Genomic DNA, 12,343 nt, shown 5'->3' on the forward strand with positions numbered 1-12,343 from the left:
CAAAGGCTGGCTACCAAGAAAAAGACACAAATATTGTCCATTGGCCTCTCCTCCATCTCTCCAAATACTCACTCCAGTCTAAGCCACGTACTTGCCTGGTTGGTCTCTGGCTATCTTAATCTGTCTCCCCTGGCCACAGTGTTCATCTGTGGCAAAGCCAACCTGCAGAAGAAGAAATTATTACTAGGAACTTGGGAATCTAGGAAACTTCCAAAGAAAGCCATTGCCTTGGAGCTCTGAATCGACCCTAACATACTTCCCACCAGTGCAAGGTTGAGACCCTGAAACCCACATTTCTACTTTGCCCTGGTATGCCCAGCAAGACTAGAGGAAGGACCTTCCCACTCGAGTAGTCATCATCCTAGCAACAGTTCTGTAGCAGCCCCTGAGACAGTTATATCAACATCTGCAAGAGCCAGCCTCATCACTAGGCCTTCTCTTCTAGGACCCAGGACTTCTGCAAGCTCAGAGACCTTAGCACCATGAAAGAGCAGTGTCCCATCCCCAAATGCTGGAATTTTAGCTCTGCGAAGCCTCTCTTGTAAGTGTATATATTTTAAACTATTCCAATTTAATTCCTTTGTTCCTCCAGCCAGTGTTGATGGCTGTTTCCAGCTATTTCCATGAATAGTTGTTACCTTTTATTTATTTAACTTTATACCTAGTTAATAACTCCTTTAATAAATTCTCTATCAGAATCACAAAGGTACAATGCCTAAGCACTTCTTCATATTTATATAAAATAAGGTACATACTAAAATGAATTTGAAAGATATGGAAACAAAATTTTTTTTCCTTTTCTGATGATTCTGTATTTTTTACCTTAGGTATGGTGTATTCATGTACATATTCTGCAGGATGGTGGGAGGAGGGCACATAATCTGAGGAAAAAGTATGAAAAAGTGCAGCAGTGGAACGCCCTGGACATTGATAAAAGTGAACTATACAACTCGTGGGTGCAGATGGAGGGAATGGGACAGAATGAGGGAACAGATGACACCCTACAAAAGGAAATATACTCATTAGCTGACACACGTAAGTGTAACCCATCTATACTAAAAAGAAACTAACGTTGGAAATGAAGGCATGGTCTGGCTTCCCTGCGGACTTTGGTCTCCATATTGCTCTCTTAATTCCCCACTGCAACTGCTCCATCTCTATTCAAACTGCTCCAGGATTAGAATGGTGCCCAGTTTAAATTAGTTTCCTTTTTTCCCCCTGTTTGCTACTGAGTTTTTAGGAATTCTCTATATATTCTGGATATCTTTTTTTTTTGTCGGTAGTAGGGCCTGAACTCTGGGCCTGGACACTGTCCCTAACCTCTTCATCTCAAGGTGAGCACTCTATCTACCACTTGAGCCACAGTGCCACTTCTGGCTTTTTCTGCTGAGGAATTGAACCCAGGGCCTCATGTATGCAAGGTAAGCACTCTACACTGAGCCAACTTCTCAGCCCCATGGATATCTTTTTTTTTTTTGGTTGGTCATGGGGCCTGAACTCTGGGCCTGGGCGCTGTCCCTCAGCACTTCAGCTCAAGGCCAGCGCTCTACCACTTGAGCCTCAGTGCCACTTCCGGCTTTTTCTGTTTATGTGGTGCTGAGGAATCGAACCCAGGGCCTCATGTATACAAAGCAAGCACTCTACCACTGAGCTGCCTTCCTAGCCCGTAGATATCATTTTTTAAAGTGTTTGTTTTCTTTTTTGTTTTGGTGCTGATCCTGGAGCTTACACTCAGGGACCTGGTGCTGTGCCTGAGCTTTTGTACTCAAGGCTAGTGTCCAGCCAAGTGGAGCCCCAGCTCCACTTCCTTGCTTTTTTGGTAGTTAACTGGAGATAAGAGTTTTCTTGTTTGGCCTGGCTTCAAACCACAGTCCTCAGATCTCAGACTCCTAAGTAACTAGGATTAGAGGAACGAGCCACCAATGCCCTGCTTTTCTTAGAGTTTAAGGTCTTGTGACCTTAAAGGTGACCCATTTTGAATTAAGTTTGGAGATGATGTCAGTTTAGGGTTCCGTTTTGCATGGGGACACCCTGTTTTCCACGCCATTTGTTGAGAAGGCTGTCCTTTCACTGCTGAATGATCTTGTAAAAACATCAGCAATCATTTGATCATATATGTGAGTTTTTTATATTTGAATTCTGTTCAATTCTGTTGGTTTACAAGCCTATTTTTATGCCAGTATCATACATTTTTGAAAATTGTAGCTTCATAGAAAGTTGTGAAATGGTAGGTTTTTTTTCTTTTCTGTAGTACTGACATGGAACCCAGGGCCTCACCCACACTAGGCAAACACCATACTACTGAGCTGCACCTCCAGCACTGAGGTAAATCTCAGATCAGGAAGAGTGGCTTGTTTGTTCTTTGTCATATCCTGATTTTCATTGTAACTATTTCCTTGCTTTTCTTTATAGTTTTATCACCTGTGTGTTCAACAATAAAAACATAGGACTGGATAGAGGTGTGGCTCAAGTGATAGACTGCCTATTTTGCAAGGCCCTGAGTTCAAACCCTTGTATAGCAAACATATACATATATACATATATATGTACATACATTTGAATACTTTTTCAGTGTTTAAACTTTATAGAAATGAAATCATACTTTATGTATACAAGTATGATTATTTCTGTATTGGTTTGGAAGATCTGCTTTCTTTCTATACTATTCCAATATAAAACTATGTCACAATGTATCTGTTCTACATTATATCTGTTACTTTGTATGTAATTTTGTGTATCATCTCAATTAGAGAGGATATGAATACAGAAAATTGTATCCTCAGGGGTTGGAGGACTAAAAGAGCTAAAAGAGCCATGAGGAGGTAAGGTGCTTGCTTAGCAAGCATGAAGCCCATATTCATTTCCCAGTACTGCCAGATCAATCAATCAGTCAATCAATAGCAATGAAGAAGAGAACACTGAGACAATGCAGTATTAACAATAGGCAGCAGCAAGAGCTGTGTGCATTTCTGTGTGCTCATTTCTCTGCAAGGTTGTCTCCAGCCTGGTTCTCAGAGTACAGGAGCCTAAAGGCTGGAAACAACTTCCACTAAGTGATAGAGTAACGGAACAAACAAAAAGCCAGGAGCCTGTGGCTCATGCCTATAATCCTAGCTACTCAGGAGGCTGAGATCTAAGGGTTGTGGTTTGAAACCAGCTGGCACAGTGAGTGAGACTTTTGTTTTTGTTTTTGTTGGTCATGGGGCTTGAGCTCTGGGCCTGAGTGCTGTCCCTGAGCACTTTAGCTCAAGGCTAGCACTCTACCCACTGGAGCCACAGTTCCACTTCCAGTTTTCCGAGTGGTTTATTGGAGATAAGAGTCTCAAGGCCTTTCCGGTCCAGGCTGGCTTTGAACTGTGATCTTCAGATCTCAGCCTCCTGAGTAGCTAGGATTACAGGCATGAGCCAAGGACACCTGGCTGAGACTTTTATCTCTAATAAACTACTCAGAAAAAGCCAGAAATGACACTGTGGCTCAAGTGGTAGACCACTAGCTTTAGCAAAAGAAGCTCAGGGACATTCCCCAGGCCTCTGAGTTCAAGCCCAAGACTGCTGGAAGGAAAGAGGGAAGGAAGGAAGGAAGGAAGGAAGGAAGGAAAGAAGGAAGAAAAAAAATCCTTCCAGTCACCTTTTAGCAGAACCTAACAAAAACACAGGAACTGAGTCAGGGAAACCAGGTAGCAGAGTCCTCATGCTACACATTATGTGGAGAAAATTTAAGAATTGACTTAAGTTGGAGATATGGCTCAGTTGCTAGAGTGCTAGCCAATGAGCACAAGCAGCTACAGGTATTAAATTTGAGTCTTGGTCTCAGACCTAGAAATTAAAAAAGAAAAGAATGGAGTTGGAGTTGAATGGAAATAATAATTATATGTATGTATTGACAGATCTCAGTGAATCCTTTCACTTTCATTTCTCCTGGAATTCATATGTAATCTGTATGTAGCTTTGTTACCATATCTGCGCTAACACCAATCTCCAAGAGTTTATAGAATACTTAATTTATCTACATGGGATCCTGAATAACAGCACACTGGACTAAGGTGTGGCTAGTGGAAAGGACTTTATAACAAGGAGATGGAACAATAGACATAGGACAACAGGATAGACTGGTCCTACCATATAATATTATCTAGAATCTGCTACCCTCATCTTGGGAAGGGGTAGCCTTAAAGATTTAGTATATAGGGCTAGCAATATGGCTTAGTGGTAGAGTTCTTGCCTAGCATGTATGAAGCCCTGTGTTTGATTCCTCAGTACCACATAAACAGAAAAAGCCAGAAGTGGTGCTGTGGCTCAAGTGGTTGAGTGCTAGCCTTGAGCAAAAAGAAGCTCAGGGACAGTGCCAGGCCCTGAGTTCAAGCCCCAGGACTGACAAAAAAAATTCAGTATACTATGAAATAATGGTCATTACATAGATCTGGGTCCAAAAAACTAAAATAGATAGTTCTAGGAATCAAAGATTGGAAGTTGGAGAGAATTTATCACCATCCTTCCTGGGTAATTTATATATCCAACCATCACAATTTTATTCCTTTTTCTTTTTCTAATCATGGGACCTGAATTCTGGGCCTGGGCACTGTCCCTCAGCTCTTCAGCTCAAGGCTAGCACTCTACCACTTGAGCCACAGCATCACTTCTGGCTTTTTCTGCTTATGTGGTGCTGAGGAATTGAACCCAGGGCCTCATGCATGCAAGGCAAGCACTCTTCCACTGAGCCACCTTCCCAGCACCTTTATTTATTTATTTATGTTTTGCTAGTACTGGGGCTTGAACTCAGGGCCTGGACTCTGTCCCTGAGCCTTTTTATGCTCAAGGCTAGCACTCTACCACTTGAGCTACACACACCACTTCTGGTTATTTCTAAGTAGTTTTTGTTGGAAATAAGAGTGTCACAGTCTTTTCTGCCCAGGCTAGCTTCAAACTGTGATCCTCAGATCTCAGCCTCCTGAGTAGCTAGGATTACAGGTGTGAGCCACTGGCACCTGGCACATTTTTATGATTCTATGATTTCCATAGTTGTATAGTAGGGATGTTTCTGGGGTTTTTTTTGGGGGGGTCCAGTCGTGGGGCTTGAACTCTGGGCCTGGGCACTGTGCCTCAGCTCTTCAGCTCAAGGCTAGCGCTCTACCACTTGAGCCACAGAGCCACTTCTGGCTTTTTTCTTTTTGCTTATGTGGTTCTGAGGAATGGAACCCAGGGTCTCGGGCATGCAAGGCAAGTGCTCTACCACTGAGCCAACTTACCAGCCCAGCAGGGATGTTTCTATCAGTCACTAGTAAGGACTATAATAACTGAAGATATAGCTGTCTCATAGTCATTTTGAGCTCCTCTTGTCAGTACAACTGTAGAAAAAGTAAGAAGTTACTGCTGCTAAATAATGGATTCTGTAAAGAAGAAGCCTAGAAGCCAGGCACCAGTGGTTCACACCTGTAATCCTACCTTCTTGAGAGGCTGAGATCTGAGGATTGAGATTCAAAGCTAGCCTGGGCAGAAAAGCCAGTAAGAAGGCTGGGAAGGTGGCTCAGCGGTAGAGCCCTTGCCTTGCATGCCTGAGGCCCTGGGTTCTATTCCTCAGCCCCACATAAGAAAAAAGCCGGAAGTGGCGCTGTGGCTCAAGTGGTAGAGCGCTAGCCTTGAGTTGAAGAGCTGAGGGACAGCGCCCAGGCCCAGAGTTCAGGCCCCACAACCAGACCAAAAAAAAAAGAAAAGCCAGTAAGATACTTATCTCCAATGAATTACCAAGTGGTAGAGCACTACCCTTAAGTACAAAAGCTCAGGGACATGGCCCAGGCCCAGAGTTTAAGCCCCAGGGCCAGCAAGGACAAAAAGAAGCAGCAGCAGTCTAGATCTCAGGGGATAGGTAGGGCCCAAAAGGGGCCATGCTGATGCCATGCTGATAGTAACCAAACGCATTTGCAGCAAAACCATGACCAAGAGGCTCAGACCCTTCAGGAATATGCTACTGAAAAAGCATTTTGACTTTATCACAGTTTATAAGTAATAGTATTCCAGTTCACATATAGTGAAAGAAGCATATAACTGAAAAATCCATCAGCTGAAGAATGCATAGACAAAATGTATGCTTGAGCCAGGTGCCTGTGGCTCATGCCAATAATTCTAGATACTCAGGAGGCTGAGATCTGAGGATCACAGTTCAAAGCCAGTCCTGGCAGGAAAGTCTGTGAGACTCTTATCTCCAATAAACCACTAGAAAACTGGAAGTGGCGCTGTGGCTCAAGTGGTAGAGCGCTGGCCTTGAGCTGAAGAGCTCAGGGACAGCGCCCAAGCCCAGAGTTCAAGCTTCATGACCAACCAAAAAAAATGTATTCTTGTCTATAAATTGGCATATTATTTAGTAATGAAAAGGAATGAAGTGCTGATGCATAGTATTTCATGGATAAAACTCAGAAATACTATGCCAAGTGAAAAGAGCATGTCACATGCCCCCCATATTGTATGATTTCAGTGTACTTGACCTAGATGGATTTCATGGTGAATTTTATTTTTATTTTTTCTAATCAAGATTTTTAAAAAAGAGAGAGAGAGAACCTCGCAAAGAATCAAAGCAAGATGACACAGTGAAAGCACTTATCATTCTCACTCCATGAATGAGGAGAAGCCAATGCACAAAAATAAGCAAAATTTGAGAGGGAAAGAATGGAAGAAACCACAAGAAGTCTTAGAGGACCCAGGAAATAAGAGAAGCAATCACAGCAGAAGAAATGCAGCAAGGAGTTTGAAGCACATGCTCAGCTCTCCAGACCAGGGAAGGGACCAACAACACCAGGTAAAATCAGCTGGTCCCACCAAAGGAATGGTCAAATTCAGATTCCTGAAAAGCACACAAACTATAAATCTTATCCTGAGCACTGGGAATTTGGTGGAAATGCCTTTTTTTTTTTGTAGATTTCTTTTTCTTTTTTTGGGGGGGGGGTCCAGTCGTGGGGCCTGAACTCTGGGCCTGGGCGCTGTCTCTCAGCTCTTCAGCTCAAGGCTAGCGCTCTACCACTTGTGCCACAGCGCCACTTCTGGCTTTTTTTCTTTTTGCTTATGTGGTGCTGGGGAATCGAAACCAGGGCCTCAGGCATGCAAGGCAAGTGCTCTACCACTGAGCCACCTTCCCAGCCCTGGAAATTGTTTTGTTTTTCATTTTTGCTTTTTATTATTCGTAGCCCTAGATTTTTATTTAGGTATTTGTTTTCTGGACTCCAAAGAGGCTTACAATTTAACATATTCATCTAGCACTTCTTTTTTTTTTTTGGATCCGGTTGTGGGGCCTGAACTCTGGGCCTGGGCACTGTCCCTCAACTCTTCAGCTCAAGGCTAGCGCTGTACCACTTGAGCCACAGTGCCACTTCTGGCTTTTTCTGCTTATGTGGTGCTGAGGAATCGAACCCAGGGCCTCATGCATGCAAGGCAAGCGCTCTACCACTGAGCCCCCTTCCCAGCCCTTTTTTATTTTTATAATAGCTATTCCAATAGGTATGAAGTAGTTCTTAATTGTGGTTTTAATTTGCATTCCCCTAACAACTAAATAATGTTGGGCATCTGAAAAGATGCTTATTGGCAATTTGCATCTTTTTTGAGACATTTTACTCAAATATTTTGACTATTCCTTAATTGGGCTGTATTTCTCTGATTTTTAATTTTTATTTTTTTTGGTCAGTCGTGGGGCTTGAACTCTGGGCCTCTACCAGAGGCGCTCTACCTCTTGAGCCACAGTGCCATTTCCAGTTTTTCTAGTAGTTTATTGGAGATAAGAGTCTCCCGGACTTTCTTGCCAGGGCTGGCTTTGAACTGTGATCCTCAGATCTCAGCCTCCAGAGTGACTAGGATTACAGGCATGAGCCACTGGCGTCCAGACTCTAATTTTTTAAACTAATTTACTAAACATTCACATAAATTAAAATCACTTACCTGAAGGTTCTTTTGAATTTCCTTGCTACACAAGTAGCTAAGATTACGGGCATGAGGCACCAGCCCCTAGCTCTTCATCTTTTAATTGTTACAAAAAGCAACCTCAAATCACTTGATGTTAGCTAATAAGTTATTTTCTATTGTTCTGACTCTATGTTTCTATCTTGGAAGGAAGGTTACTCTGAAATGGACAATCTGCTTTTGTTCTTTTGTTTCTGTTTCCTTCAACCTTTCTATCTACAAAACCAACCTGCTTTGTTTCACCCATTGGAACATTTATTCTGTTTTTATAAGATAAAGTGTTCCTCAATTCTACAAGTGAAAATAATGCCAATTGAGGGCTGGGGGGTGTGTGTGGCTCAAGTGGTAGAGTACTTGCGTACCATGCATAAGGCTGTGATTCAACCTCCAATACCATCACACACACACACACACACACACACACACACACACACACACACAGAATTCCAATGGACATTTTTTTTTGCGGTCCAGTCGTGGGGCCTGAACTCTGGGCCTGGGCACTGTCCCTCAGCTCTTCAGCTCAAGGCTAGCTACCACTTGAGCCACAGCGCCACTTCTGGCTTTTTTTCTTTTTGCTTATGTGGTGCTGGGGAATCGAAACCAGGGCCTCAGGCATGCAAGGCAAGTGCTCTACCACTGAGCCACCTTCCCAGCCCTGGAAATTGTTTTGTTTTTCATTTTTGCTTTTTATTATTCGTAGCCCTAGATTTTTATTTAGGTATTTGTTTTCTGGACTCCAAAGAGGCTTACAATTTAACATATTCATCTAGCACTTCTTTTTTTTTTTTGGATCCGGTTGTGGGGCCTGAACTCTGGGCCTGGGCACTGTCCCTCAACTCTTCAGCTCAAGGCTAGCGCTGTACCACTTGAGCCACAGCACCACTTCTGGCTTTTTTCTTTTTGCTTATGTAGTGCTGAGGAATCGAACCCAGGGCCTCATGCATGCAAGGCAAGCGCTCTACCACTGAGCCACCTTCCCAGCCCTAGCACTTCTTGACCAGTCACCACTTCTATCATCCTCACCCCCCTATCTGTTCCCTCTCTCTCCTCCAAGGAGTTTGTCCAATTATATCATAATTTTGTCCTCCAGTATGACTTTATGTTGTTGCTCAAATGGATTTTCTAATTTCATCCATTCAGAATTGAATGGTATACATTTTCCCATCTTATCATTGCTTTTTAGCATGCACATCGTATGAACATACATTGAGCCCCTATTGTGTGTCAGGTTCTACTTATACAGGATTGACTTGTAGTTTAGCAAGTAAGTGATAGAGGGAATGGAGAAGAATGACAAAAGCTAAGGGATTTGAACCCTAGCCCGTGAACATTGGCAGCTTCAATTTGGGTTGTAGAAGGCCATCCAGGAAGAGAAGCCAGTGAGTAGCTCCATGGTGACTGGCCAGAGGAGCAATGATTGCAGCTTGCTGGCTTGAGCAGTGGGAAGACCAGAGAGCAATCAGCTGAGACAGAGCACCTTGGGGGAGAGCCAAGTTGTGAGAGTGTGCAGAGTGGAGGAAAAAGATAGTGAGGAAAGACAGACTTTGGAGAACACCAACGTGGAGAGAGGTGATTAGGGGAAGACAAACAAGGCAAGAAGATAGGGAAGAGACCATCCAAGAGATAGGAGGCCAGCAGAGAGCAGACATTTCCAAGAAGGGAGTAGGTGTGTGTTACGTGCTACACGGAAAGGCACCTGAGAGCTGGTGGGTTGTCCAAGGGTTATAGCAACTAATAGTAGGTTCTATAAGAGACAGGCTTGGCTGCCTGGGGCAGAAGAGGGACCGTGAGTTACAAAAGTCAGCGTCTGAGGAGCTGGGCTAGACCCAAGACAGCACCAGAATAATGACTCTGGGTTATATGAAGACCAGTTGTTGCCATGATCTCCTTTGTGGGCAGTGGGAAGAGAAGATAGGCAGTGAGCAGCCCGAGCCCCCTGGAGGACAGGTGATGTCACTGCAGTTTATAAGAGTTGGGGGAGGGGAGAAACTTATTCAATTGTCCAGGGCCTGTACCTGAGGAATGAAAATTCTCACTTCTATATCAACTTTTAAAAAGTAAGTTTATTGATAATATTTTAATGAATTATTAATATAGTTTAAAGAATCATTAATATAGTTTAAACAATCAGTATATGTCTAATATTCATCCAAGATAAAAATTAGCACAAAGTTAACAAGCTAAAAATGTTCAAGCAAGCCAGGCACTGGTAGCTCATGCCTGTAATCCTAGCTACTCAGGAGGCTGAGATCTAGTTCAAAGCCAGCCCCAGCAGGAAAGTCTGTAAAACTTTTTTTTTTTGTTGGTCATGGGCCTTGAACTCTGGGCCTGGGCCCTGTCCCTCAGCTCTTCAGCTCAAGGCCAGTGCTCTACCACTTGAGCTATAGCGCCACTTCCAGTTTTCTGGTGGTTTATTGGAGATAAGAGTTTCACAGAGTTTCCTGCCGGAGCTGGCTTTGAACCATGATCCTCAGATCTCAGCCTCCTGAATAACTAGGATTACAGGCGTGAGCCACTAGCAACTGGCTATAAAACTCTTATCTCCAATAGACCACCAGAAAACTGGAAGTGACGCTGTGACTCAAGTGGTAGAGTGCTAGCCTTGAGCTGAAGAGCGTCCAGGCCCAGAGTTCAAGCTCAATCATCAACAAAACAAAACAAAATAAAGAGTTCAAGCAGGGCTGGGAATGTGGCTTAGTGGTGGAGTGCTTGCCTAGCACGCATGAAGCCCTGGCTTTGATTCCTCAATACCACATAAACAGAAGAAGCTAGAAGCAGCATTATGGCTCAAGTGGTAGAGTGCCAGCCTTGAGCAAAAGTAGCTCAGGGACTGACCCAGGATTGACAAACAAAACAAAACAAAACATTGTAATTAGGTATAGTGGTATATATTTATAACCCTAGTTTGTAAGAAACTAAGGCAGAAAGCTCTTGAATCCAAGGCTAGCCTGGGTGATATAGCAAGACTCTGTCACCAAAAATATAAAACAAACAGACAAAAAAAACCCTCCCCATATAACTCTAAATAAAAAAATATACAATAAGCATAAATATAAAACAATAAAAAAGTTACTGCTTCTTTGCAATAACTCACTTCTAATTCTCTAAAATTTAGTGTTTTTCTTTTTTAGCAGTACTGGAGCTGGAACTCAGGGCCTCAGTCTTGTTAGGTGGGGCTTTAGCACTTGAGCCATGCATGCAGCCTGCTGGCTTCAGAAAAGGAATTTCACAGCCCCAAGTAGACTTTAGTCCTGGTTCTGGGTTTTGTTTGTTTGTTTCCAACATCTCACGCCCCTGGGACTCCTGCCTATCCACAGCCAGCACTCCTACCACTGAGCTACATTCTCAACCCCAATGTCAAGTTTTTACCTCTGGGTCGTGCTGCTCTGGGGTCCTACTTTTCTATGGGGTCTTGCTCTTGTCACAGCTAGCTTATTTCATGTCTCCTAGCTCGGTCTGTGCTCGGTGGTGGATTCAGCACTGTTCCTGACATCCTTCATAGTTCTCTGGCTTCCTGAGATCTGCCAGATATTTGAGTCCCATCCATTCTTTTTCCTGCTCCAGGAGACAGTCAGCTAGCATTCTGAGAATCCTATTTCCTCACATTGGGATATATTAGAAAGCAGGCCTGGGTGCTGGTGCCATCTTCCCCAGCAGAGAAGAGACCTGTGCAAGTGAGTGTGCACATCAGGTAGGTCCTGCAAGAGCTGAGAGCTGAGGTCTGAGATGAGGCAGAAGGTGACGATGTTTATGCCCAGCAGGTCAGAGCAGCACTTCCTGGCAGCTGCCCTTCAGGCCATCCTATGTGAGCGGCCGAGGGACAGCAGGAGCCACCAAGTGTGCTCACCACGCATTAACAGACACACCTGCACTGGAGCTTCTGACCTTCCAGACAGCTGTTTGTCTTGCTGCTAAATCACAAGAGGGAATCTGCGCCCACTCCTGGGGTTTGTCACCTTCATGCTTTGTGCCTAGGTGCACAGGAGGCTCCCAAAGGCTCTGCACAGACCCGGGACTCTACTTCTCCCACCCCACCTGGACTTCTAGTCCTTAACCTGGGTTTAAGACCTTGCATTCCTTCTTGTTGGGCCGAGTGGGGTGCCTGACACTTTCATGAGTAAATGTTGGATGGCCAAGGGCTGGTGGCTCACACTTGTAATTCCTAGGTACTCCGGAGGCTGAGATCTGAGGATTGTGATTGAAAGGCAGCCAAGTCAGGAAAGTCCATGAGACTCTTATCTCCAATTAAACGCCAGTCAGAAGTGGAGCTGTGGTTCAAGTGGTAGATTACCAGTGTTGAATAAAAAACTCAGGGACAAGCCGGGCGCTGGTGGCTCACGCCTGTAATCCTAGCTACTCAGGAGGCTGAGATCTGAGGATCTCGGTTCAAAGCCAGCCC

This window comes from Dipodomys ordii, unplaced genomic scaffold, assembly GCF_000151885.1.
Source record: "Dipodomys ordii isolate 6190 unplaced genomic scaffold, Dord_2.0 Scaffold147, whole genome shotgun sequence".
Classification (NCBI taxonomy): Eukaryota; Metazoa; Chordata; class Mammalia; order Rodentia; family Heteromyidae; genus Dipodomys; species Dipodomys ordii.